At 44.2% G+C, this 23,668-nt stretch overlaps 1 protein-coding gene across 1 annotated transcript in view; it reads right to left on the bottom strand.

The window, feature by feature from the left end:
* The window catches only part of EVA1A (eva-1 homolog A, regulator of programmed cell death), a 203,823-nt gene that overhangs the window by 177,141 nt on the left and 3,014 nt on the right, over positions 1–23,668 (bottom strand). The window lies entirely within an intron of this gene.

Raw genomic sequence — 23,668 nt, forward strand, 5'->3', positions numbered from 1 at the left:
AGTATTTGGTAGGCTCTTCAGGCTGAGAGGAAGTCACAATCTCTCTTAAGAGGTAAATGTTTTCATTAATCCATCTGCAAAAAAAGTCCAGCACCAAATCAGCTGGATTTCTTTCTCCTTATTAGCCTCTGCCCAGGATGTCCTACTGCACAGGAGCTCGGCCAGCTCTCCCTCAGGAAGGAGAGCACTTTCCAGGCAAACCCTGCTTTCCCCAGGACTGCAGGACAGCACGACCAGGCCAGCCAGGGAGGGAGGAGAAGCAGCCAGGGCATGGGGAACAGCAGAGCATGAATGCTCTGCTGCTGCTGGATCAGGGTTGTCACCTCTGTCAGGACTTTCTTTTTGTCCTGGTTTGAGCCAGGATGAAGGCAATGTTCTTTTTACTGTTGTTTTGGGTTTGTTTTTTTTCTTCAGTGAGTTCCCTTTTAACGAGCAGCAAGTGCTCCAGCTAGTGGACTGATAATGCTGGAATGCCTATGGTACAGCTGAGACATCAAGGACACTTTGCTCTGCTTAGAGTCGTAAAGGAGCTGAAGATACGTATCTCCAACCCTCCTGTAGGGAGGAAAGGACTAGACAGACAGCAAAACGGACCAAAGTGTTCCACTCCGTACATCTATGTAAGCTTGGTATAAGGTCAGGAATCATGGAACTCAAGCCCCTTCCTTCTTCTTCCCCTCTCTCCCATCCATGGCTGGCATCCAGGAAGGACTCCATCTATCCATCACCATTGATGCCTGGGCTCATGCATTCCTGACCCTCATCACTCTGCCCTCAGCTCCTGTCTGTTCTCTGCTCTCTCTGGCAGTGCTCCGGGACATTTCGGGGCTGCTCACAGCGATGGAGGTTTTGCACATTCCTGCACATACTTGTATATAATTGTATATATGTTCTTATCATTAGTATCCAACTACAGCTGTCCAGTTTAGTTTTCAATGCAGAAAGTCACTCTCTCCTTATTCTTTCTCCTTCCCTACCAGGGTGAGAGGGGGAGGGGATAGAGCATTGTCGCCTCTGGTTTAATTGCCAATCCTGAGTTGACCCACAACACTTTTCAAAGCTGTCAGAGCCAGAAGAGAGCAGTCTATTCAAGTTCCAAATGCATAGAGTTTCTTTGATACAAATTTTCTTACCAGTAAAGACCAAATCCTAGCCTCACATCCCTGGGTGCAACCCAATTACTGAGATTTCAAAGCCAAGCAGTGCTACTAAACCTGTTCAACCAGACCTCCACCATAACATGGGTCTTAAGTGTTCACAAGACAGACCTTTCACTGAAGCTCAATAACTTCAAAAAGAAGTATTCACTGGGTCAAACCCCCACATTTTGGATTGAAAAGCTCCAAGCAAGCAACAAACCTGTGGCATATCTTCATAAGCTACACTAATAGTTAATTACCCTCCTTGTTAAATGCTCACATCTTGTTTCCAGCAAGCATTACGCACAACTGGATACAGGCCCAGGCTCTCTCTAGCTGAGGTAAATGAGTGTATTTTTCTCCTCTCAGTTCCTTTCACTACACTTCTGGAATACAAAATGAGATTCACTAACGGTAATTGAGCTGTTGCAAGTCTACCCAGCCAGGGACATAGAATTGGTGTTGCTAACTTTCATAATTTAAATTACAAACCCACCACTAATTAGTGTTTTTCTTGGAGCTCCATCTCCTGGAGACATGTGATTATGGGAGACTGTCCAATTTACTTACTTTAGAAGTATATTTTAGACACTGGAAAAATCTAGGAGTGCCTTGAATACCCCTAACAGATGTATGGGTACAACCAAAGACAGATTGAATTAACTGTACCTTTACTTATTTCTCATTAAAATGAATGATTATTGTTATAGCAGATGTCATTATTTGCAACTCTTGGATGTTTGGAGGGAGAGAGACTGCAGAGTTATCCAGGAGACAAGTAAAGGCTGAGAATATCAGAAGAAACAAAGTCCTTCATCTGGGCCTATGAGGAAAAGAAACTACCACAAGAGTCTGAAGGTTTGGGCAGTCACCACCAGCAAAAATTATGCAGGCACCAAGGAGGCTCAAATCAGCTTTGCTGGTAACTTTGGGAGATCAAGTATCAACACTCATCACTGGAAAAGTCCAAAGTTTGCTTTGCCAATGGAAATCTTCTCCGGCCAAGAAGATCTACAAAGACACCTATACAAAATATCAGCTGAGACACAGAAGAATCAGCACACTCTTGATCTGAACATGTCAAGGTTCTGCACTCCCTGCAGTCATCCAGATATTAAAAAAATAAAAACAAAGTGTCCCAAGACATGCAAGTCCTCCACAGCAACTGAGGAATTATGACTAGTATAAACTAACAATATGACTATTATTAATTGAAGATCACTTGTGTTATTCTATTATTTGGATTTATTGTTTGAGTTGAACAAGTAAGTTTCACTGAAGATAACAGAGATCTAATTGAAGTCTCCCTGCAGGCTCACTTTTGTATGCTCTGAAAACCAAGACAAACATCTACAACAAAACAGTGACCTCCTTGATTTAATAAAAGGCAGCACCACACTGGTCTGCAAGAGCATACAGGGTGTTCAGCTTTCACATTCCCCACATGTTTTCCTTCTTCTGAATCTGCACTGTCAATGTTTGTCTCCAAGTTCAATTTGCCGTTAGGGCAACACAAGAGTCCCCGGGTCCTCACACTGCACAGGGTTAAACCAGGCTAATTCAATCTGTCTCCCACTGAGCTCAGACAAACAAGCCCACAAATCCCCCCGGAGGCAGGGGGGAACCCACAACTCTGAGACTGACTCCACAGTATTAGTAGTGCTTGAGATCCTCTTCTATCAGGAAAATCACATTTTTCTAGTATCTGCAGTAAATATGGAAGATATTTTCTCCAGGATTTCAGTCTCCCTCTGTCATTTGGAGAAAGATCCTAGTTCACAAACAGCAAAATTCTGCTTTCTTTTTTGACTATTCAATTAAGATTTCTGTTTACTCAAGGCCTGGTAAACAGATTTCCTGGGTGCTGTTTCACTGGAGTTAGATTGGCTCCTCCTTAGATGTGCTCCCCAGGAGACAATTTAGGAGGTCTCCCTCTGAGTAAAATGCTGCTGTTTGGGCACTGTAAATGCTTAACCCTTTTGGTGTGTTTTTGCTTTCAGCCTGTGGTAGGCAGGAAGCTAATCCCACAGCTGGGCTGCAGTGCATAATCTCTCTACATATTTATGTGGTTTGCCCATTTACCTAGGCTGAAAGCTCATTATGCCCTGAAACTCAGCAGCATTTCCTTTCACTGAAGTGACAATCCCCTTGATAACCTTTGGTATTCAGATACCATACTCTAAAATATGTAACCCATAAAAGGTTTAATTGTCCTTAATGTATTAACTCTCATTTCCCTTTATCTCAAAATACAGTGCAGGGGAAAAATAACTAACTCCTACTACTTGCTACTTCACAAATGGTATCAAATAAGAGTCTGCAATAAATCTCTAAATTACAAGTACCTTTTAAAAGCTCTACTTAATCTTGTTAGAAGTTTAAAAAGAAGTTAATATTTAACTTTATATCTACATGTTTTAAAAGTTTATTTTCCTTTGGCTTTTTGTTCCAAAAGTGATTTTTCTGTGTGAAAGTTTAACAAGATACACTTTCAAAGAGGGGAAACTGATCTGATTTGGCTGAGCTACTGCTCTGTTCTTCTTAAAATTATAGTCCTTAAAAAAAACCCAACCAGATAGACACCAAATTTAGACATTTCCAGAGAGTCATTAAATATTTTTAGTGTCTCTGCCTCCTCTACAATGGCAATGGACACTATAAATACTTCAAAATAGAGAGATAAATAAGAAATCCAGGATAGCTTCTAAAAGAAGAGTAAAAAGAATATCTCCTCCTCCTACAACTGTCAGATGCTATCAACATCTGGCTACATATGTCTGGTTTTGTAAATGGGAAATGATAGTGCAGAATGACAATCTTTAGCTGCACTTGATCAAAATGGCATTTTAAACTGTGACAGCTGAAAGCACAGCAGAATTGATGAGAAAGGCAACCTTTAAAAAGGCATGTGCAGAAGTATTAGGCACCTGTTTGCTTTATTGACAGGGCAGGCTTTGTTTAAGAAGAATAGCAAGCATATTTAATCTTCATGTCAAAAGACACAGTGGCATTAAAGGGTAGAGAGTTACCTCAGGGACAAAACTCCAGTCTTCAATCATCCCGATCTTCATTGTTTTGGACACTGGAGCTTGATTCAATAACTTCAACCTTGTGTTCTTACTCCCCACTCCCACTGCACTGACTTCTAAAGGTCTGGGACTCTAGCCCTCATTTTAAAGGTGGTAATTACACAAAACTGGCAACACGAACAGGTTCTTGTTCCAGGTCAACTAACACCAGAGAATAAGAAGGAGATATTAATTATAGAGAGTGGATAATTGCTTCCTTAGCAGCTAATCCTCCCATTTATCCACCCAAAAGGTCAGATCCAGAAACCCAACACCCTTTGCAAAGTACAGTGAATAATCTGTCCTTGTGGCCCTGTGCCAGAACTCTTGGCTATGTGCTGGTCTGGAGTACTTTGGGGCAAGGAGCCTGTGCCAGCCATTTGAAGAAAATGTAAACACTTATCTTTCTTCCTGGCCGCTTGAAATAGGCACCTTAAACCTATCAGAAACAGGCACAAATGCAATTAATCACAGCCAATTTCTGTTGTTTAGCCAAGACAAGCAATAGTTTGGTATCTCGTTATGCAAAGACAAGGAAAAGCTTGAGGGTTCCAAGTCTGTCTTCACATAAACTGATGTGAGGCATGACTGCATCTAAATAAATGTCTGCTAGGTTAGGCACTAAGATGCTCTTTTCCTACCCCATGGGGAGAAAAAGTAGTTTTTATCACAGCTGCCAATACTGAGCACACAACCAGCACTGCCAACACATGCATCTCTGAGCAGACACACTCCCACTCTTCCAGTCAAAGACTTTTGGGGTCAGACAGCCAAGTGAATAGCCTGAGAGCAGGTCAGTGGCCTCTGACTAAGCAGATCAAACAAAATAGTAAAATTAACATTGTTTACATATAATGCATCCTGTCGTTCAACCACCTTGGACATATGATAGGTGCAGAAAGCCACAGTGCAGTCTGTCAGGTAAATTATTCCTGGCCTTTCATTACTCTGCAGAAACCCTAGCACCCATCAAAGTGAGGACATGCTTGCCCCACTATCTCTAGCTCTCACCTCCAAACCAACCAATCTATTTTATTTTGGTCACACAATTCTTACATCCCAATACATAGGCCTTCTCACGTGGCAGGCAGAGTGACAGAAAGGCAACAGGTAGGGAAAAACCCATGGTACCAAGCAACAGCTGGAAATCTGCTCACTGCTATGGCCCCTTCCACAACTCCTGCATGCATTTTCCCCCACCCCAACTGCAGGACAAGACCATGTTCTGAGTGAATATAAAATTAAACTCAAACTCTGTTTTAAAAACTTTGAACCAACAGAGGAAGTTCTTGCATTACAATGCTGCAGCATTTTTGATTGCTGAAGCCCTAAAGCCAGATTTCCTTTTGGTAAGATTAGACTCCCACAGCAAAGTTTTGTTCCATTAGTTATTTTAAAGGAAAACCATCCAATGACTTTAAGTGACGTGGGCTCAGACCCAGATTCAATACAATATTTACCTCTTGAGTCCTGCTTAAAACCCTTACTTCCCACCAAAAGTCAACCAAGAAGCCAGGAACACAGATCCTACTTTGTTAGGATCCTACTTAAGTCACAGTGTTTCAAATACCATTCAGAGGAACTGAACTCTGGAGCTGCATCTCCCTCCTTGTTGCCCATTAGGGAACTGTAACAACACTGAAGGTGGAAGGAGTTAAATTTCAGTCCACCAGGTAAGGACAGACCATTGCAAAGCAGGCTGTTCACACAAGCAGCCATCTCAGACCAGGGCAGAGCAAGGCATTTTGCTGTATTCCTGTAATATCTAGACAACTAAAATAACCCTCATAACTGCTTTTACAAAACTAGAGAAGCAAAATAATGGGGCTCAGGCAAAACAGCTGAATGAATGTATCAGGCCCACAAGAGGATGCTCTCCACGACATTTAAAAATTCTAGAATATATTTTATTTCACTTGTCATCAACTAGCCACACTAGTTTTCTTTCCTGATGGAACATTTTTCTCCGCACACAGACCCAAATCTCATTTTGTTACAGGACAACAGAAACTTTTTGCTGTTGGTATTTGGTATAAGCAATTCGTTTGGCACACATAGGGAAATTTTGAGGCCCTATTTCCCAGTCATTGTTCCACTTGCTGATCATAAAGTGACTCAGAGAGCTGGGAAAAGCCAGTGCCTCAGCAGCAGCTGGCAGAGATACAGCCTGTACTTCCCTCTTTAGTTACATCTATGCTGCCTTGGAAAGAAAGAGCAGGAGAGAGACTTTCACAGCCTTGGATTTGGGCAGAATTTGATCTTCCTTTCAACACATGAAACACCATATAATCAAACTCTGTAAAATCAAATCAAAGTCAGTTTTGAGTTACAAACCTGTGGCAAGGACTCTGTTATCTGAAGACTGCCAACTTAGTGTTTCAACTACTCATTTGGAGTTTTTTCCTCCCTGGTTTTGGGCTTTCTAAAATTCATTTCTCCCACCCTGCTTGTGAGTCAGACTCTGCCTGCAACATTCCTCAGTGAAATGCCTTTGTTTCCTTTCCTGTTAGGAAAACTGCCATACAGTGGGCACCGTCACAGCCCAGGAAGTTGGCACTTTGTTATGCTTTTCCACTCCAATAGCTCGCTGCAGCCATCAGCAGCAAAGCATCCCACAGAGGCTGCCAATTAATTTACTGGGCCATTAATCAATGGATTTTATACCAGTGACTTTCAAACAGATATAAACCATGCAGGACCAGAGCAGAGATGCCAGCTTGCCCATGCTTGGCTGAGCTGTACTTGGTTCAGCTTCTCCTCTGCGTAAGGGCAGAAGGGGAGGGGAGAGGTTGGAAAGTGCCTGGGAGGGCTCCAACAGACATATGGTGGTACAGTGAAATCAGATGGCTGAAGCTGTTTTCATGCCTCCTCTCCTTTGATGGAAACATCCAATTCACACAGAAATTGGCTCCTGAACTGCCAGTTCTTACTTCAGTTAGCTGAAGAGGTGTCCAGCCTTTGGCTAGGGCAAAGCACAGAGGACTTTCACCTCTAACAGCTTTATTTACAATACGAGCACAAACCAGATGCAGGACAGGACATGGGAGTCATACCCAATTCCCAATATCCTTGCTTCTGTGATGTATGTACATGTGACAGAGGCATTTGTGTTTGTATCATAAAGCACCTGGACAAGTACTCATCATGTTACGTGAGACCCACAGAGTCCCCCTGAAAGACTATGATATGGAACAAGTCACCATAACAGTTTAGATGGCCAGAAGCTATTCCCTGTCCAAATGCTGGTGGGGGGGACACAGGAAAGAGAACCCCTGGGAGCAGCGAAGGTCATTCTTCTTCTGGCAGAGCCCTCCACCACTGGAAAGTCAAGACACCTCTAAATGACTGTCCTCCTGACTGTAGAGTCCCAGACACTCAGTATATTTACACTTCTCTCCCAGCAGAACCATCAAGTCTGGCAAAACCTGACGTCGGGTCACGGGGGTGGCTGCAGCACAGAGCTGACAATGCAGTGTGGAAACCCTCCTCTCCCCAGATGCCAGAAGCAGCCCCCGTGACACTCGGGCTGCGGAGGGCGCAGGGACACGTGCCGTGGTGCACTGCTCCAGGAACAGCTCTGAGCACATGCGGGCAACAACCACCACCCTCCAACACACCCCATCCCTTCTGCGGCTGAACCAAGGCACTGCACAACATCATCCCTGGAGCACCAATAGAAGGCTTATGGAAGCTGACTCCAGTTAATGTTTATGTAGGGTTTTAACCTGCCCACTTAGTTCCAGGCTTTTACTACCAGCCCAGTCTAAATTTCCACTGTTCATTGACACAAACATTCCTGGAGAGAGGAGCACTGAATGTCTCCAAGCCCATTTACCCACCTCACAACATACAGGGGTGGGCCCTGTATAAACAGAGTTTTTTGTTTCAGAGAGCCTGGCAAAGCATAGCCTGACCTTTCCCCTTCTAGGGACTAGCAAGTTTCAATCAAACCTTGCTGAGGGTTGGGGTTATTTTCCCCTCTTGTGGGTCAGGGTGAAGCTTGAACTCCCCCTGCCTCAGCTCCCCCACCCACCCCATCAATCTCCCCTCTGCCCTGCCCCACAACTGGGGCCACTCTGATTTATAGCAGCCTCCCCCACAGCTGCCTCTCCTCAGGGACTTTCCCTGCCATTGCTAAGTGCCTCTGCTCACTGGACTGCCTGCCCATTGGGTCCCCTTCCAGCAGCAGACCCTAGACCTTTTGCAGGAGGAGGAGGATGCTTGGCAGATAAAAATTTTCCACGTTCAATTCTACTTCCAGCACATGGTGTGCCCTTAAGAAGACATTAGGTTGGAAGTGGCTTGGTTTTATGTATTGTTTCAAAGTGCTGCAATGTGCAAAGCATTGACAGATAAAAGAAGTGTTGTTTTTGGCCCATGGTAATGTAAATAGGACTGAAGACGGGAGCTGAAAACTAGAGCCCGTAATTACTCTGTGAGGATGGTAAAGGATCCTAGGAGAAATGTCCAGCTATGTTTAACCTGAGCTGCTCTCAGTTTGTGCACAGATTCTCATCACTGCAGCATCACTGCTGTCAGACCTATGTTCTTGAACACTCACTGAAGATCCAGCCCATTGAGTTTTTATCATATCAAGCACACTAAACTACTGTGCAAAAGTCCCTCTTCTCCCTTCTGCCAGGAGATCCAGATTGCTGTCTGGCTGCATCCCAGTTATGAACACATTTTTCAATTAGGCTTTTTATCATAAATACACTTTTCATTATTTTACAGCCAGATGAAGTCTGGCTACTATTCTGGACACTGCTTTAAAGACTAAGAGCTTTTATCAGACTGCTCCAAGCTTGGGCGCTCATCAGTAGAGCTGCTGCAATGGCCCAGAGCCCAGGACAAGCCTTTGCCTGCACTGCACGTTTGCTAAAATAAAAGTGCACCAGGATGCTGCCAGGTAAGGTGGCCTGAATGTGCAACTGGATTTCCTCAGTTCTTGTTTTAGGCAATGCAGCCAAGCTTGGCAAATCCTGCACATTGTTTGTTTCCTGGAAAAATACTGGCATGGGTAGGTGAGACAGGTAAGGAACGAGCACTTCTGTCAAGCACTGAGCAAAGTGGAAAGGAGGAGAACAATATCAACTTCTTCCCACTTACCTTTGGCGTATCTTTTGGGCCACAAACCTGCAGAGAGACTCAGGATGGGAAGTGTATCAGTGTGTGCTGGTGCATCAGTGTTTTCTAGTGCTGAGCTCACTAAAAATTAAAATAAACAAAAGGACCCAAGTGGGTCCCTGTGAAAGCAGAATCAGGTGACACTGTCTCCACTGGATCAAGCCAAAATAGAGGTGTTCCCATCTCAGAGGTCACTCTTGAAAACTTGGATTATTTTTTTCCTTTATTTTTAAGCTCCAAAACCATTATTTCTTGCCTGCTTCAGTGAGGATAAAAGTACTGGTCCCAGAAAACAAATTCAGCCCAAAGAGAGCATTATGCTGAAAGAGCCTGCAATCTCATCCCAAAAAACAAGTTTCAGGATTTCTGAATGTTGTCTTACATATTTGTGGATAAGGGGACACCATAAACACTATCTTCCCTACAGAACAAAGATACTGAAATTATCATCCCCTTTCAAAAGAATGAGATGTCAGGAATATTGCTTCTAGTGGAACCACTGATCACATGAGCACAGCAATATACTGCCAGTGCCTCATTAACTTCTGATGGAGGCTTCACTATTACTGCCCAAAAGTGGCCACAAAAAGCAAAAAAAAAAAAAAGACAGCAGGCCTGGATGAATCCCATAGGCCTGCACTCAACTGAGACAGCACATAAACAGGTTTTTAGCTCAGAGAAATCACATGCCACCTCTTGCTACAGCTTTTGTTCTTCAGATCTACTATTGGCTCTCCTCCCTTCCAAATTAGTGAAACCACTATGCCAGGCCATCTGGCACATCAAAATTTATCTTCAGATTTCATTATCCAACCCACTGACCCCACTGTTTCCTCCCACTGAGTAATGAGATTAGCCCATCACCTCCTAATTGCAGCATTTATGCCTAGTCTGTTTTACAACACCCAAGAAAACAAATCCCCAGGTTGTTTCAGAGTGAATGTCACTGTTCTCAGAACAAGCACAGTATTTATATGTGCCATCTCCTTATATCAAAACAATTAATGCACCTCCTTAGGCTGGAAAGCAAACAATACAAAATGCAAACACAGGTGCATCTCGAGCCACTGAGGCCAGTCTCCTTGGGCTGTTGCAGCTCAACCAGAGCCATGCAAGGAGTATTGCTTAGCATTCTTCATGGCAGTGGAGCAACTGCAAGGCCACCAATCCACTACACAGACACTACTTGTACACTGACAGACAGTGGTGTACCAGTTCCATACCTCAGCACCCCAACAGGAAGCTTCCTGCAAAAAAGTGTCCTAAAAGGACAGAAAGAAGGAGTTACAGAATCACCTTATATCCATTGCATATTGAAGTGCCAAGAACTAAAAAAGGCATGGGGGATTGGATGGAATTCAGGTTGTCAGCTTTACTGCTCTCTATTTTACTGATTTTTGAGCAGGATCCATCTAGTCTAAGCTAGCTGTCTGGACCTTCTTTGGGTCAGTGGAAAGGAACCAGCAATCGTGGGATGCCAGTGATCTCTAGATGTAGCTGTAATGCAAGTCAGATGATGCATTCCCTAGAAGTTCAAAGGAGAAGCTTAGGTGAGGTGAAGGTGTCTGAAACAGTTAAGGAAAATGGAATCCCACTGCTGTTGGTACAATCTGTGCCTCAGTTTCTCCATCTGCAAGAGAGTGCTATGGGTATTTATTCTATATGGTAAAATGCTTCTACAGCCATGAACAACCAATGACATGCAACTGTGAATTACTCTTGATAATAAAGATTTATTGAGTGTGCTTGAACACGTTAGTTGGAGACCTGCTGGAAATTCAGAACTAGAGGGAGAAGGAGGAGGAAACATTACAACTTTCAAGTAAAGACAGAAAATTAAGTTAAGACACAAACAGAAAGCACCTGGCCTGTCTTGCCTTGGAGGCACACTAAGCCTCTGGGGTGTTTAACCTGCAGCATTACCTTGCAACTACAGGTTTTAAAGTTTCCAGAGCAGTCCTAGAAGTCTCATTAGCGACACCAAAACACCAAAGATTTATCACTGAAGCACTAGCATGAACAAACCATCAGAGTGAGAATAAAACAGCCTTCACCAGAGCACTGAAACACCCCAAGCTTTGCTTGTGCCTGGGCATCAGGAGGGCTGGATGCTCTACTCACATGGCCAGGCAAGACTTAGATGGAGTCCAACCATTTCCTGCATGCTTCCTCTCTGTCTAAAACACCATCAGATGGAAATCTCCTTACCTCTCCCCATGGCTTTTCTCTGATAAGTGTGCCTTCCATGTGCCTCGTGTCTAAGAAAACTTCTTTCCCCCACTGCACATCCCACAGGAGCTTGAGCACAGCTGAGCTCTGTTATCACGAGTCAGGCACCATCTATATGACAGCTTCTCTACAATGCAAATCGGTTTCCTTGTCACCACTGAAAAAAGCCCTAAATGAAAAATTATTGCCCCCTGATGGCCACTCCTTCAAGATCAGAAAAGGGTATTGACCTCACCCTTGCCCCACCACCAGGCCAGGTCTTCAGAGAAAAAGCCTGATCTCCCTCCATATCCATCAGTGCTACCACTAAGCCAATGACATGTAGCTGGGATGCACTGGGTAAACCCTCTCTATGCACCTTTTGAACTGACTCCAATGCTTTGAGCTGTTGAGTCATCCAGTCCAGGAGTACCTTCATCTAACTAGTCACAGACAGGATCAAGTAAAAACACTCAGCTGAAAGGAGCAGACAGACAGGACTACCTATCTAAACATCTGCCCAGACTTAACTATCTACTTCGGGGGACCTTTCTGTATCAGGAAGTCTTTAGAAAGGCAGCACTATTAATGGGGCAGTGCACATAAAATTTAACTTCACAGCCCCAAAACTGTTTAGAATTCAGTGTAGTCCAGATAACTATGGGATCTGGGCTCCAAAAAAAAACCAACCAACCAACCAACCAAAACAGCAAGGAACCAAGCTACAATTAAAAAAAAAAAAAAAAACAAAAAACAAAAAACACCACACAAAGACACTTGGGGAACACATTATCAAAAGGGTCAGGCAAGGAAACAAGGTCTGGGTCCCACCTGCCCCAGGCTATCACAGTGAGCTTTGAGGCTATGTGGGCAGAGACACATGAAAGACCTGTGGCAGACAGCATCACAGGCTTCCCTCACACTGGAGCCAAGCGTGGGGCTACAGCCTCAGACTTCAGGAGACTGAAAGGTTGTGTTGCCAATTGGCTTAACAATATTTATTTCATTGAATATGATTTATTTCCCATGAGCCTCATTCTCCCCCATGCAGATAAAGGATGGAAGCCTCTGAAAAAGCCCTGCAAGGGTAGATATTAGCTGTTATCTTTGACATCACTACAACATTCAAAAAGGGTTTCTTTGTTGCTTTCCATATTTTTCTCCCTGAGAAACAGAAGACAATGTCCCAACCAATGCCTGCTTAACAGAGGGACAGAGGCTGGCTCTGCTACAGCACTGCAGAATTCATGCTTTTGGGGAATATTGTCTTTATTTCAGGAGGGAAAAAAAAAAAAAAAAAAGCAATAAAAAAAGGAAATTAGCAATCCCAGAAGGAAAGGTCTGAATGCTTGTTCAGGCTGTGCCATGAAGAAAAGAGATTGCTATTGTCAAAGCGTGTTTAGTTGTTCTGATCTTTCTGAGAAACCTTAAAATATTGCCAGAAATGTAAAAAGAACAGAAAACAGATCTTTTGCTTCAACTGCCTCTTTGCAGCCTGACTGGTGAGAGAGAGTCTATAGCTTAGCAGTGTTAATTACCCTGGTTAGCCCTTGTTCTTGTTAATTACATTTATTTACAAAAAACACTTCACATCCATCAGGACTGGGCATAAAGAGAAGCCAACTCTCCCTCACGTGAATAACCCAAATGCTTTAAATCAAATTACTCACCGAGTCAGAACTTCTCATCACTAAAGCATTAGCCTCCAGACTAATCAATAGCAACAAATCACTACAGTCACTGGCCAGGCTCATTCTTTCATTTGTTCCACCTTCAAACACTGTTCCCAGTGTTCTCTCCCTGCCAGATTGCTTCAAGCAGAACTTCCAGCCAGGAGTCAAACTCCAGGCAATACCTCCAAGATTAGCCAGAGAAGCAGGACATAGGAAAGATGCAAGGGCACAAGGATTTCCTTAAGGATTGGAAAATGGCTCTTAGCCAAGGAAACAGCAGGAATTGCCCCTCTTAGCATCCTTAGCATGACTCCATCTCATGGGAGCAGCTGGAATCAGCCAGGACTGTACATGTAATCTCCAAGAGCTGAGGGACTTCAGAAGAAGGAAAAAATTGCAGATAACACAAACAAGTAGATAGATAGATAGATAGATAGATAGATAGATAGATAGATAGATAGATAGATAGAAAGAAAGAAGTGGGTCCCAAAAGCAGAATGTGAAGACTCAAAGGGCAGAAAACAAACAACTGATGAGCAGCACGAGCAAGGCCAGCATTGAGCTGGGGCTAACATGGGCATGCACATGGGCATCTCCAGAAGCAGCACCTCCACAGCTCAGCACTGCTCCTCAGCCACAATATCTCCCTCAGAGCCTGCTGCAGGCACTGTCAAGCTGCTCTCTTGCTGGCACTGGTGTGCACTGAGCCAGCTCAAGGCTCTTGGTCCCAATTGTTTGAACAGTCTACGTACAACTCAGCAAGAGCAAACAGCCTTTACCAAGAAGCCCAGACAGAACCAACACAGGTGAACTCATTGATCTTAAAGGTCTTTTCCAGCCAGAATGATTCTGTGATTCTGTGAAAAGGTTTGTCTTTCTTTTCCCCAACAAAAAAAAGATTCCTCTGTCCAGAAATTGAAGACGCTGGTGTAAATAGACGCAGATTTTCTGATCTGTAGAAGAGAGTAATGCTGAGAGGCAGAAAAGGATCATCTTCTGTCTCACAGGTCAAACTAGTGAAAGTGGCCCCTACTCTCCAATACCCTGCAACAGGCATCTTAATCAGCCTTGTACGTCAATGATTAAATCAAGAAAAACGTTTTTAAAATCACTTGATTCCCATTGTGATACCACGCTGACAAATCAACTTCTTTTCCACCCCCTAGCAGGCTCTTCTTGAGCAGAAATAATCACCATCAGCTCCAGCACACAGATGTATAAGCAATGGGAAAATGCAGAGGAGGCTGGAGTGAACAAAAGGCACTTCAGGCCTGCTGGGGTCAGAATGCGTATCTGTACGGTAGGTTGGACTCCACTAATCCAGCTCTGTTTCTAATGAGATTGGTTCCCATTACAGCAAAAGGATGCCCGTGGCTTAATTTGCCAAGGGAACCATTGTCATGCAGCTTAGGGAAGCAAAATAATCTTATCAGTTTGAGCTTGAACCCTGCCCTCCAATTATATGGACAATGTTTAAGAAAAGAGAGATAAAGTGATTTTCATGTATCTAGCAAGAAAAATGGATTGTCTAACACCAAGCACCCAGCTTCCTGCAGCTGCTGATAGACCCTTGCACTCCAGCCACTGGCTGTACCACTGCCACAATGCACTAACCACCATCTGTGCATGCTAACTCAGAACCAAATCTAAGCCAAATGGCACCAACCGTCTTTCCAGTGCAACTTATCGGTACAGCAGAGCCTCTTCTCTTGCCAAAGCGAAAGCCCAGGGCTATCAGCCAAACAAAAGCAAACCCAAAGGGCAGGAAGAATCAGGAAATTTCTTTACCCCTTCTTGCTGAACTTCTGTCTCTGCCTCCCTATTCAATCCATCAGCTTCCCTTGGCTGCTACAGAAGAGAGAGTATCCTCTTCTGGGAGTTCTGCATCCCACACAAGGCAGCTAAAACAAAGAACATTTTGGCAAATAATAGCCAGGCTTCAACAATTCTTTTTTCTATATAATTCATTCCATCAATGTTGTTCAGCTGAACAAAAACCAGTGCTCTCCTTTATTGTGAAGCTAACAATAAACTAACATGTGAGCCCAGCGTGGGTCACAGATGTGTGCACTTCATCATCAACTGTGGAGCCACTTCCCTGCTCAGCTCACTTTTATAAAGCTTTAACCTCTTTGAGCTGGAATTCAGCTGGAGCACATAAACCAGGAAGCAAAGAGTGTTAACACAACAGAAGCAGCCCCTGTACAAAAGGCACATGAAGAGACAGACGTGCTTTGGAAACAGTCAGATCAACAACCTCAGTTTCCAAGGGGTTACCCACACAATAAAAATCTAGAGAGAAACGAAACAGGACAGATCCCAGGGGCTCTATTTTTAGTCATCTCACCCTCACCAGAGGATCGTTATTGGTGCCTTTGAATAGATGTGTCTACATTTTTTTTTTTCCTGTAAAGAGACAGAAACAAACAAACAAAAAATGAGGAGGGGGAATTTTTAAGGATCTCTTGGAATATGTTCCAAGGACTGACCCCAAATTTATAACCTAAGTACTTTTATCCCAAATAAAGTAACTCTCAAAGCATGACTGCTCTAAGAAAAAAAAAAAAAAAAACACACCAAACCACACCCTTCTTACAACAGGTTTGTGACCATCTGAAGAACCTGAAAGTGCACAAGTCTGTGGGACCTGATGAGGTCCATCCATGGGTCCTGAGGAAGCTGGCAGAGGCAGTTGCTAAGCCTCTGTCCATCATATTTGAGAAGCCATGGAGGTCCTCCTGCTGACAGGAAGAAAGGGAACATAGTCCCTGCTTTAAAAGGGGAAAAAGGAAGATCCGGGGAACTACAGACTGGTCAGTCTCATCTCTATGCCTGGCAAGGTCATGGAGCAGATCCTCCTGGAAAATCTGCTAAGGCACATGGAAAATAAGGAGGTGATTGGTGACAGCCAACATGGCTTCTCTAAGGGAAATCATGCCTGACCAATTTGGTGGCCTTCTGTGACAAGGCTACAGAGATGGTGGATGGTGGCAGAGCAACTGGCGTCATCTACCTGGATTTGTGCAAGGCATCTGACACTGTCCCAGATGACATCCTGGTCTCCAAACTGACAAGACATGGATTTGACAGCTGGACCAGTCAGTGGATAAGAAATTGGCTGGATGGCCCCACCCAGAGAGTTGTGGTCAATGGCTGAGTGTCCCAGTAGAGGCAGCTGACGAGTGGTGTCCCCCCAGGGCTCAGTATTGGGCCCAGTGCTGTTTAACATCTTTGTTGGAGACATGGACAGTGGGATTGAGTGTATCCTCAGCAAGTTTGCTATTGATACCAAGCTGTGTGGAGTAGTGGACACCATAGAAGGAAGGGAGGCCATCCAGAGGGAACTTGACAGGATGGAGAGGTGGGCCAGTGCCAGCCTCATGAAGCTTAACAAGGCCAAGTGCAGGGTCCTGCACCTGGGTTGGTGCAACCCCAGGCACAAATCCAGACTGGGGGGAGAATGGCTGGAGAGCAGTCCTGAGGAGAAGGACTGGGGGGGTGGGAGTTGATGAGAAGCTCAACGTGAGCCACCAGTGTGTGCTGGAGCCCAGGGAGCCAGTTGTGTCCTGGGCTGCACCAAAAGAAGTGTGGCCAGCAGGGCCAGGGAGGTGATTTTGCCTCTTTGCTCTGGTGAGACCCCACCTGGAATACTGTGTACAGTTCTAGTGCCCTCAGCACAAGAAGGATATAGAACTGGTGTAAAGGGTCCAGAGAAGGGCCATGAAGATGATCCAAGGGCTGGAGCAGCTCTGCTCTGGAGCCAGGCTGAGAGAGCTGGGTCTGTTCAGCCTGGAGAAGAGAAGACTCCAGAGAGACCTTGTAGCACCTTCCAGTACCTGAAAGGGCTACAGAAAAGCTGGGGAGGGACTTTTCACTAGACAGAACAAGGGATAATGGTTTTAAACTGAAAGAGAGGACATTTAGGTTAGACATCAGGAATAAATTCTTCAGTGTGAAGGTAGGAAGGCACTGGAATAGGTTGCCCAGGGAGGCTGTGGAAGCCCCCTCCCTGGAGGTGTTCAAGGCCAGATTGGATGAGGCTTGTGCAGCCTGGGGTGGTGGGAGGTGTCCCTGCTCGTAGAAGGGAGGTTGGAGCCTAATGATCTTTAAGGTCCCTTCCAACCTTAACCATTCTATGATTCTATGAACTGCACTTTTTTGGGCTCAGGTCATACCTGCCAACAGAAAGCTTGTTATATTAGCCACCTCTACCTCATATTACATACGCAATACAGGTGTAATGTTGTCCTTTCCTTAATGTATTGGGTCTGGCTGTGATGGAGGTAGTTTTCATCAATATTGGGCAGTTAGAGCTACTTATGCTAACCTCTCTGCCTTGGACCCTCATCTGTGCAGTGCAGGTAACACTCCAGATTCCCCTTCCAGAAGGGTAAGCACATCCCTGTCTGTAGGGCATTCACAACAAGCAGAATGGGCTTTAAATAACACTTGGAAAAGAAGGCGCTAGAGCCATAATGAACTAGAAGTAAGAAAATCATTGTGAGGTATCTTTTCTGTCCATTGGGCAATACAGAAGTCCCCAAAAGGTGGAGAAAAAGCAGTATGTGCTGATTAAAGAGTAAATTATAACCTAAAAAATACCAATGGCTGGATTCAAGTAGTTAAAATTACCTTAATTTTAACATGTCTTAACTTCCAAATGCTTGATTTGCAACCTTAATGCTGTTCTTTCAGTGTTTCACACAAAAGCTAAACTTTTTTAAAACCAAAGTGCAGAATTTTGTCCTGCAGCATTTTTGGGCATCACCAGGGCCACAGAAGAGCTGCACTCACAGGCCCGACACAGACCACAGAGGTAAGAGATTTCCCAAAGACTGGGGCCCAAAATTGAACATAATCCAGCTACAGCAGCTCAAGTTACCAGTCTAATTGCACTAATTGTCTGAACTCATGGCCCAACACAGCTTCAAGGGAAAACATGTGAGCCAAAAAGCCTTTGCAAAATACAGCAAAACTAATGCCAGGAAGAGCACCTGCCATAGAGCAACCTTAACAGTAATGCAGAGGAGCAAACAAGAAAGGATCCCAGCTGAGCTCACAAGTCCTAGGCACAGGATACAGGTCACCCCAACCCACAGAGTGACACAAAAATCACATAGTAAAAATCAGCAGAAAATCCCTCCAGTGCTGTGTTTGTTTTTATACTTACTTGGAGTAAAAGCCCATTTTCAACCCTTGAGGCTAACACAACACGTCAATTAATATCATAGCAGCAAAACCACAGGCATCCCATAGCAAAGGAAAATAAAACAACCCAATTGCACAGGGGGTCTCAGAGTAGGTGGTCTGAATGGTCCTTTTTTGACAGGCAGGCAACTAATTTATTGAGTGTTCAGTATAACTTACCTGAAGAGAACCTTCTCTCACATCCCGATGATTCTGGTCTTTTTATGGACTGCTGGAGGAGTGACAAGTGTCTCTGATGGCCAATTAGTGTGTTGATACCAGGTCAAAAGATGACATACAAAAGTATATAGTTAAGTTCTTTGATTGTAGGTGGCTGATAAAATTCCCTGTACCCATCTAGGCCTTCCTCTGCTAAGTGTAACATTTTAAAAGGAGAATATTTCTTAAAAAGATAAAATTTTCTTTCATGCCAGTGAGGCACTGGCAATGTTGCTAGTGATGTGGGATACTTTGCCAGCAGATGGATGTGATCTCTGCTGCGTACCACAACTGAAGTGTAAATTCTTCTGCTGTGTGCTACATCCATCTACTACTTCAAGTACACTTCTGAAATCTGACCACTTGGAGAGTTTACTTAAACTACAGGTCCCACACATATTGCTCCATCTTCATGCAAGCATACAGATGGATCCAAGAATGATTATTGTACAGCAAATCTTTTTATCCAAAGGAGTCCCTTCAACACTGATAGCACAGCATCTACCAACTCTGTTCAAGAGCTTATGGCATATTTGAAGAGACTCAGCCAAACTTTATTCACTGTGAAGCTCAGAACTTCCAAACCAGCATTGTCTCTCTGACACGAAAAGACATGCACTAGTTTCCAGGCAGCCAAGTAGTAAGCATCCCTGAAGGAGCAGACATACACTCTTTAATTATTACAAATAAGCTCATACCCTCAGCTACTCAGCTGAGCCAGGCATACCTGGATCAGCTCAAACCCAGACAGAGACACACACCTAGTCATCTTTCCTCAGGCAAAAGAAACAGCTAGGTTCAATAATAATAATAGTAATAATCACGAGCCTTTTATTTAAAATTTTCACAAGTATTACATCTGTATCAAATTTAATCAGCAAGAAGATGAGTTGGGATTAACTTCTGTGCTTTTGTGCATCCTGGCAAGTCAGCAAAGTTGCCTCACAGCTGAGCAGAATTTGGCCCTTGCCTGTTTTTTTGGAAATAGCACAAAAATCCCAGACAACTGGGATCCCAGCAGCACCAGATCAGTGAGGCACAGCACTGACAAGGAGACAAGGAACCTCGTAGCACTGCACCAAACCAACCTGACCAACAGTTCTCTGAACTACTTTGAGCAGTGCATTGGATCTGTTCCTGCAGGCAGTCACATACCTTTCAAGGGACAGAAACAGACTGAATCTGTGAAGGTCTTGGGTATCTGGATAAAAAGGAATTACAAGAGCACCAAAAAAAACCTAAACACGGGTAGTTGCTTCAAATGGTCCCCCACAGGGACTGGGATTGCTATCTTGGAACAGAAAGCAGAAAGTTCCATCCATACATGCACAAATGTGCCAAGCACAAGCTGCCAATCTCAAATGAGATATGTAAACAGTCCTGCTGTTGGCCACCTAAATCACTGCCCACCCACCTAAATGCATCACAGTCCAATCTTCAGTTCTGAACACCAAGCACTTTCAGAGATCAAGCCATGTCTAAATTAGCATCAACAAAAGGATCAGCAAAAGTGCCACAAGTAAATACACAGTTTTTCTTCCCCCTGCAAAGATCATGCTTATTCTTCCTGCCCACCCCCCATTGCTTAAATTACAAATTCCCAGTATGTTTTTAACTGACCAAACTATTTGTGTTATATAAAATCTGCTCTCACTGAGCCTTAAATCAGGGAACAAGTTTTACCTGAGGACATAAACTTTTGCTTTCTTTAATTCTGCAGCATTTGTATCCCTAACAACACACAGACACAGGAAGAATGCTACAAGGACATTTTCTTCAAGTAGACTGTGCATCTATGGGTACTGATAGCCTTTGAACTTATTAAAATTACCATAGTGGATTTGTTGTTGATTTTTGTTGTTGTTGTTAATAATAATAATTAAATAAAGTGTTCCTGGTACTTTTCACTGATGAAAAGTTTGCATCAGTGAATCAGATTCTGGGCCACAGCAATTAGTGGATATTATAAAAATATTGCCAATCATCACACAGATGTTGGGATCCCTGGGGTCTCCTGGCTCTTGCCAACAGTTCTGATGGTGAAAACAGTGGATTTCCACATGACAGGAGCCAGATGCACACATATGTCATTGCCTACAGGAGGTTTCACACAGATTCCTCACAAGACATCCTGGCACCCCCAGCAAAGCCTCTCCATCCCTGCCCTACAGTGTCTCCTGTCCCGGGCACCACAAATACAGACTCACAGTTTTGCAGCAGCACCAGCCCAGGATCACAAACAAATGGATTTGAAAATGAGTTTCTTTTCCTGAAGCTCAGTTTTGCCCCCTCAGCTGTCATTAGAAGTAAATTCTGAACACTTTTTTTAAGAGTCTGCAAATGCTGAGTACTCCTCACAGCATTATCAACACAACTGTTGGGAAATCCACAGTGTTTTCTGGAGCAGGTCTCAGGACAGGAGTGCACAGACACTTGCATCTTTGCTGAATGTGCTATATGGATGCCCACAAAGCTGAATCCCTGCTGACAAACTGAAACAACTCTCTGAAGCACCAAAATAGCCTCAGCTTCTGTGTTGCTTCTCCTTCTCCAACAGCAGCAGAACTGGCACTTGATATCCCTCCGCTGATTTCCTCCTCCAACACCTCTCAGCTCTCTGAGGTCTTTAAACTGTTGCCCACTGACAGACAGAGATACATGACACAAAAGCAAATGCAGCTCCCCTTGGGAAAACCACTCAGCCATGGCTGCCAGACCCAGTCATCCTCCTGCAGCTCCTCAAGCCCCTCACCTGCTCACGACACAGCCACATCTCCATAACATCACCAGAAGAGGCCAACAATGGGTTTTAAATGGCTTTGATGAGGTTTTGGAATTTGTCACCTCTGCAAAGGAGAATTTCTCTGCCCCAGCACAGATGTCCTTCAGTAAGCCACTGCAGCCCACCAACCTGTGATGGGTGGGTTGGCCATATGACCTCCAGCTGAGGAGGAAATCATCAACCTGTGGCAAGGACCTCTTCAAGCAGCAACCCGAGGTCCATCCAACCTCATCACTCACAGCTCTTCATTAAAAGAAGGTATGGAGGTGGCCCAAGTTTTGCCTATTCTTTACACAAAGCCTAAAGTATGTCTGTTTGCCCCTGGGGTCAAAAGCACAAACCTCATTACTGAGTTACACCACCACACTGGAAATGAAATTGTATCTGCCTTTCTCTTGAAAATCCCCCTTTCACAGCCTGCAGCTTTCAACACATGGAAATCCTGGACCCCTCTTGACACCATCAACCTATTCAGGGCTCCAAAACCAATACCAAAGTCTGACTAAAGCCATTCAGAAGCTGTTAGCATGTAGATTTTGGTGATAATTCGGTGAATGGACTTGTCAAACAAATTGCCTTTATTATGGACTGATTAAATGCAATCAGGGAGAAGTACCTTTCCCCTCCCAACTCCAGCCCTCATCAGCTCAAACAAACACACTGAGCCAATTATCAGGGAGGTGGCAAAAGCAGCTTTCACTTGAAACCTGCCATTCTGGGAGAAGAAAACAAACAAATAAATAAATAAATTGAAAACCACCACCACAACAAAATATCTTTGTTCTTTCAAAGCCAGGAAGAGCCTCCAGAGAGCTCTGGAAAGCTACCCAAGGCTCACCTGCAGGGTGTGGATGGGAGTTATCAGGAATCATCTGGCTCCATGCCGGAGCAGCTCCCTTAAGCAAAGTGCTGCTCACATCCTGCTTGTGCCAAATATCATGCAAAGAACATAAATATTAAAGCAGGCCCAGGGGGAGCAGCACTACTGGGACTGTTATTTCTACAGCAGTATCTCCTGCAGCTGGGTTCTCCTGTGTCAGAAAAGGCAGGAGCTCCCATCAAAGTTATTTCCATGCCTAGAAACCAAAGTTTTTTGGCTTACGTCCCTGCAGTGGATTCTCTGATGTCTGCAAATGGTTGAGGTCACAGCACAGCCTTTTCTGCACTGTGGCAGGAGAGAAAGGATCTGTCTCTGCTAACATGAAACTTGTAGCAACTGCACAGATCTGATGCCACTACCTTTCTGTCCAACATGCCTGAAATTAGCTAATGAGTAGGAAAGTTATTGAGGGAGGGGATAGAATTGGAGCACAGCATCATAATCCCATAAACCTAATTCCCTGCAGGTATGCAGCTGGAAATAAAATGGTCACCTTGGCTGGCAGTGGGCAGAGCAGAATTCAACATGTGTTTGCATGAATTAGCTTCAGAAACAGGAATCCTATGCACACAGGATATGAGCAATAGCTGTTGACTAAGCTTCCAATGCCTACTTTATCAGTTAGCACCAAAGACTAATTGTGGCCCTGTTCTCATTAACCTAGTCACCCTAAGGAGCAAGCTCTGTGCATTGCACAAGAATCAGTGGCTCCCAGAACCTATACAGAAGACCTATGGCATAGCTGCTTCTGGCAGCCCAAGCCATTGCTTTGTCTTGGGCTTCCATCACAAGGAGAGAAGGGATAAAACAAAGGTGAAGTTTTATCAGGTGTGACTGATTTCAGAGAGTTCATTGCCAGGACTGAGATTAAGATTAAGGGTTTATAGTTAAAACACAGAGACTCAAAACGCCAGCCTCTTGCCTCACATCTCATCGCAGTCTTCAAGTGTCACCTTGAACACAAGGGGTATGTGACACATCATGAAGCTAGGTCCTGAGCCTTCAAACAGTTCTGAGCACAAGAACTGATCACAGAATGATATTAGATCAGACCCCATACTACAAGCAGCCACAGAGAAAAAGTCCAGGCCTTCTTAAGAGGTGGCTGTAAAGTGCCTGATAACTCCACTCTCTCCCCAAGAATCTGCTTCCTACCCCCCCACGATCCTGCACACATCAATGTTTAATGAACTTTTAAAGAAAACAACTTCAAAGCTCTTCACATAGTTCAAATACTTCACTTAAAAGGAATTTTAATTCTTAAATCTCAGATTGCACCAGTCCCCAGCAGGACATGCACTCATCATGTTCACATTGTGGCATTTGAGCTGTTCAAACAGGGATGGAGCCACAGTGTGAGACCATGAGCTCAGAGGCCTGGGAGC

This window comes from Apus apus, chromosome 3 (genome assembly GCF_020740795.1).
Source record: "Apus apus isolate bApuApu2 chromosome 3, bApuApu2.pri.cur, whole genome shotgun sequence".
NCBI lineage: Eukaryota > Metazoa > Chordata > Aves > Apodiformes > Apodidae > Apus > Apus apus.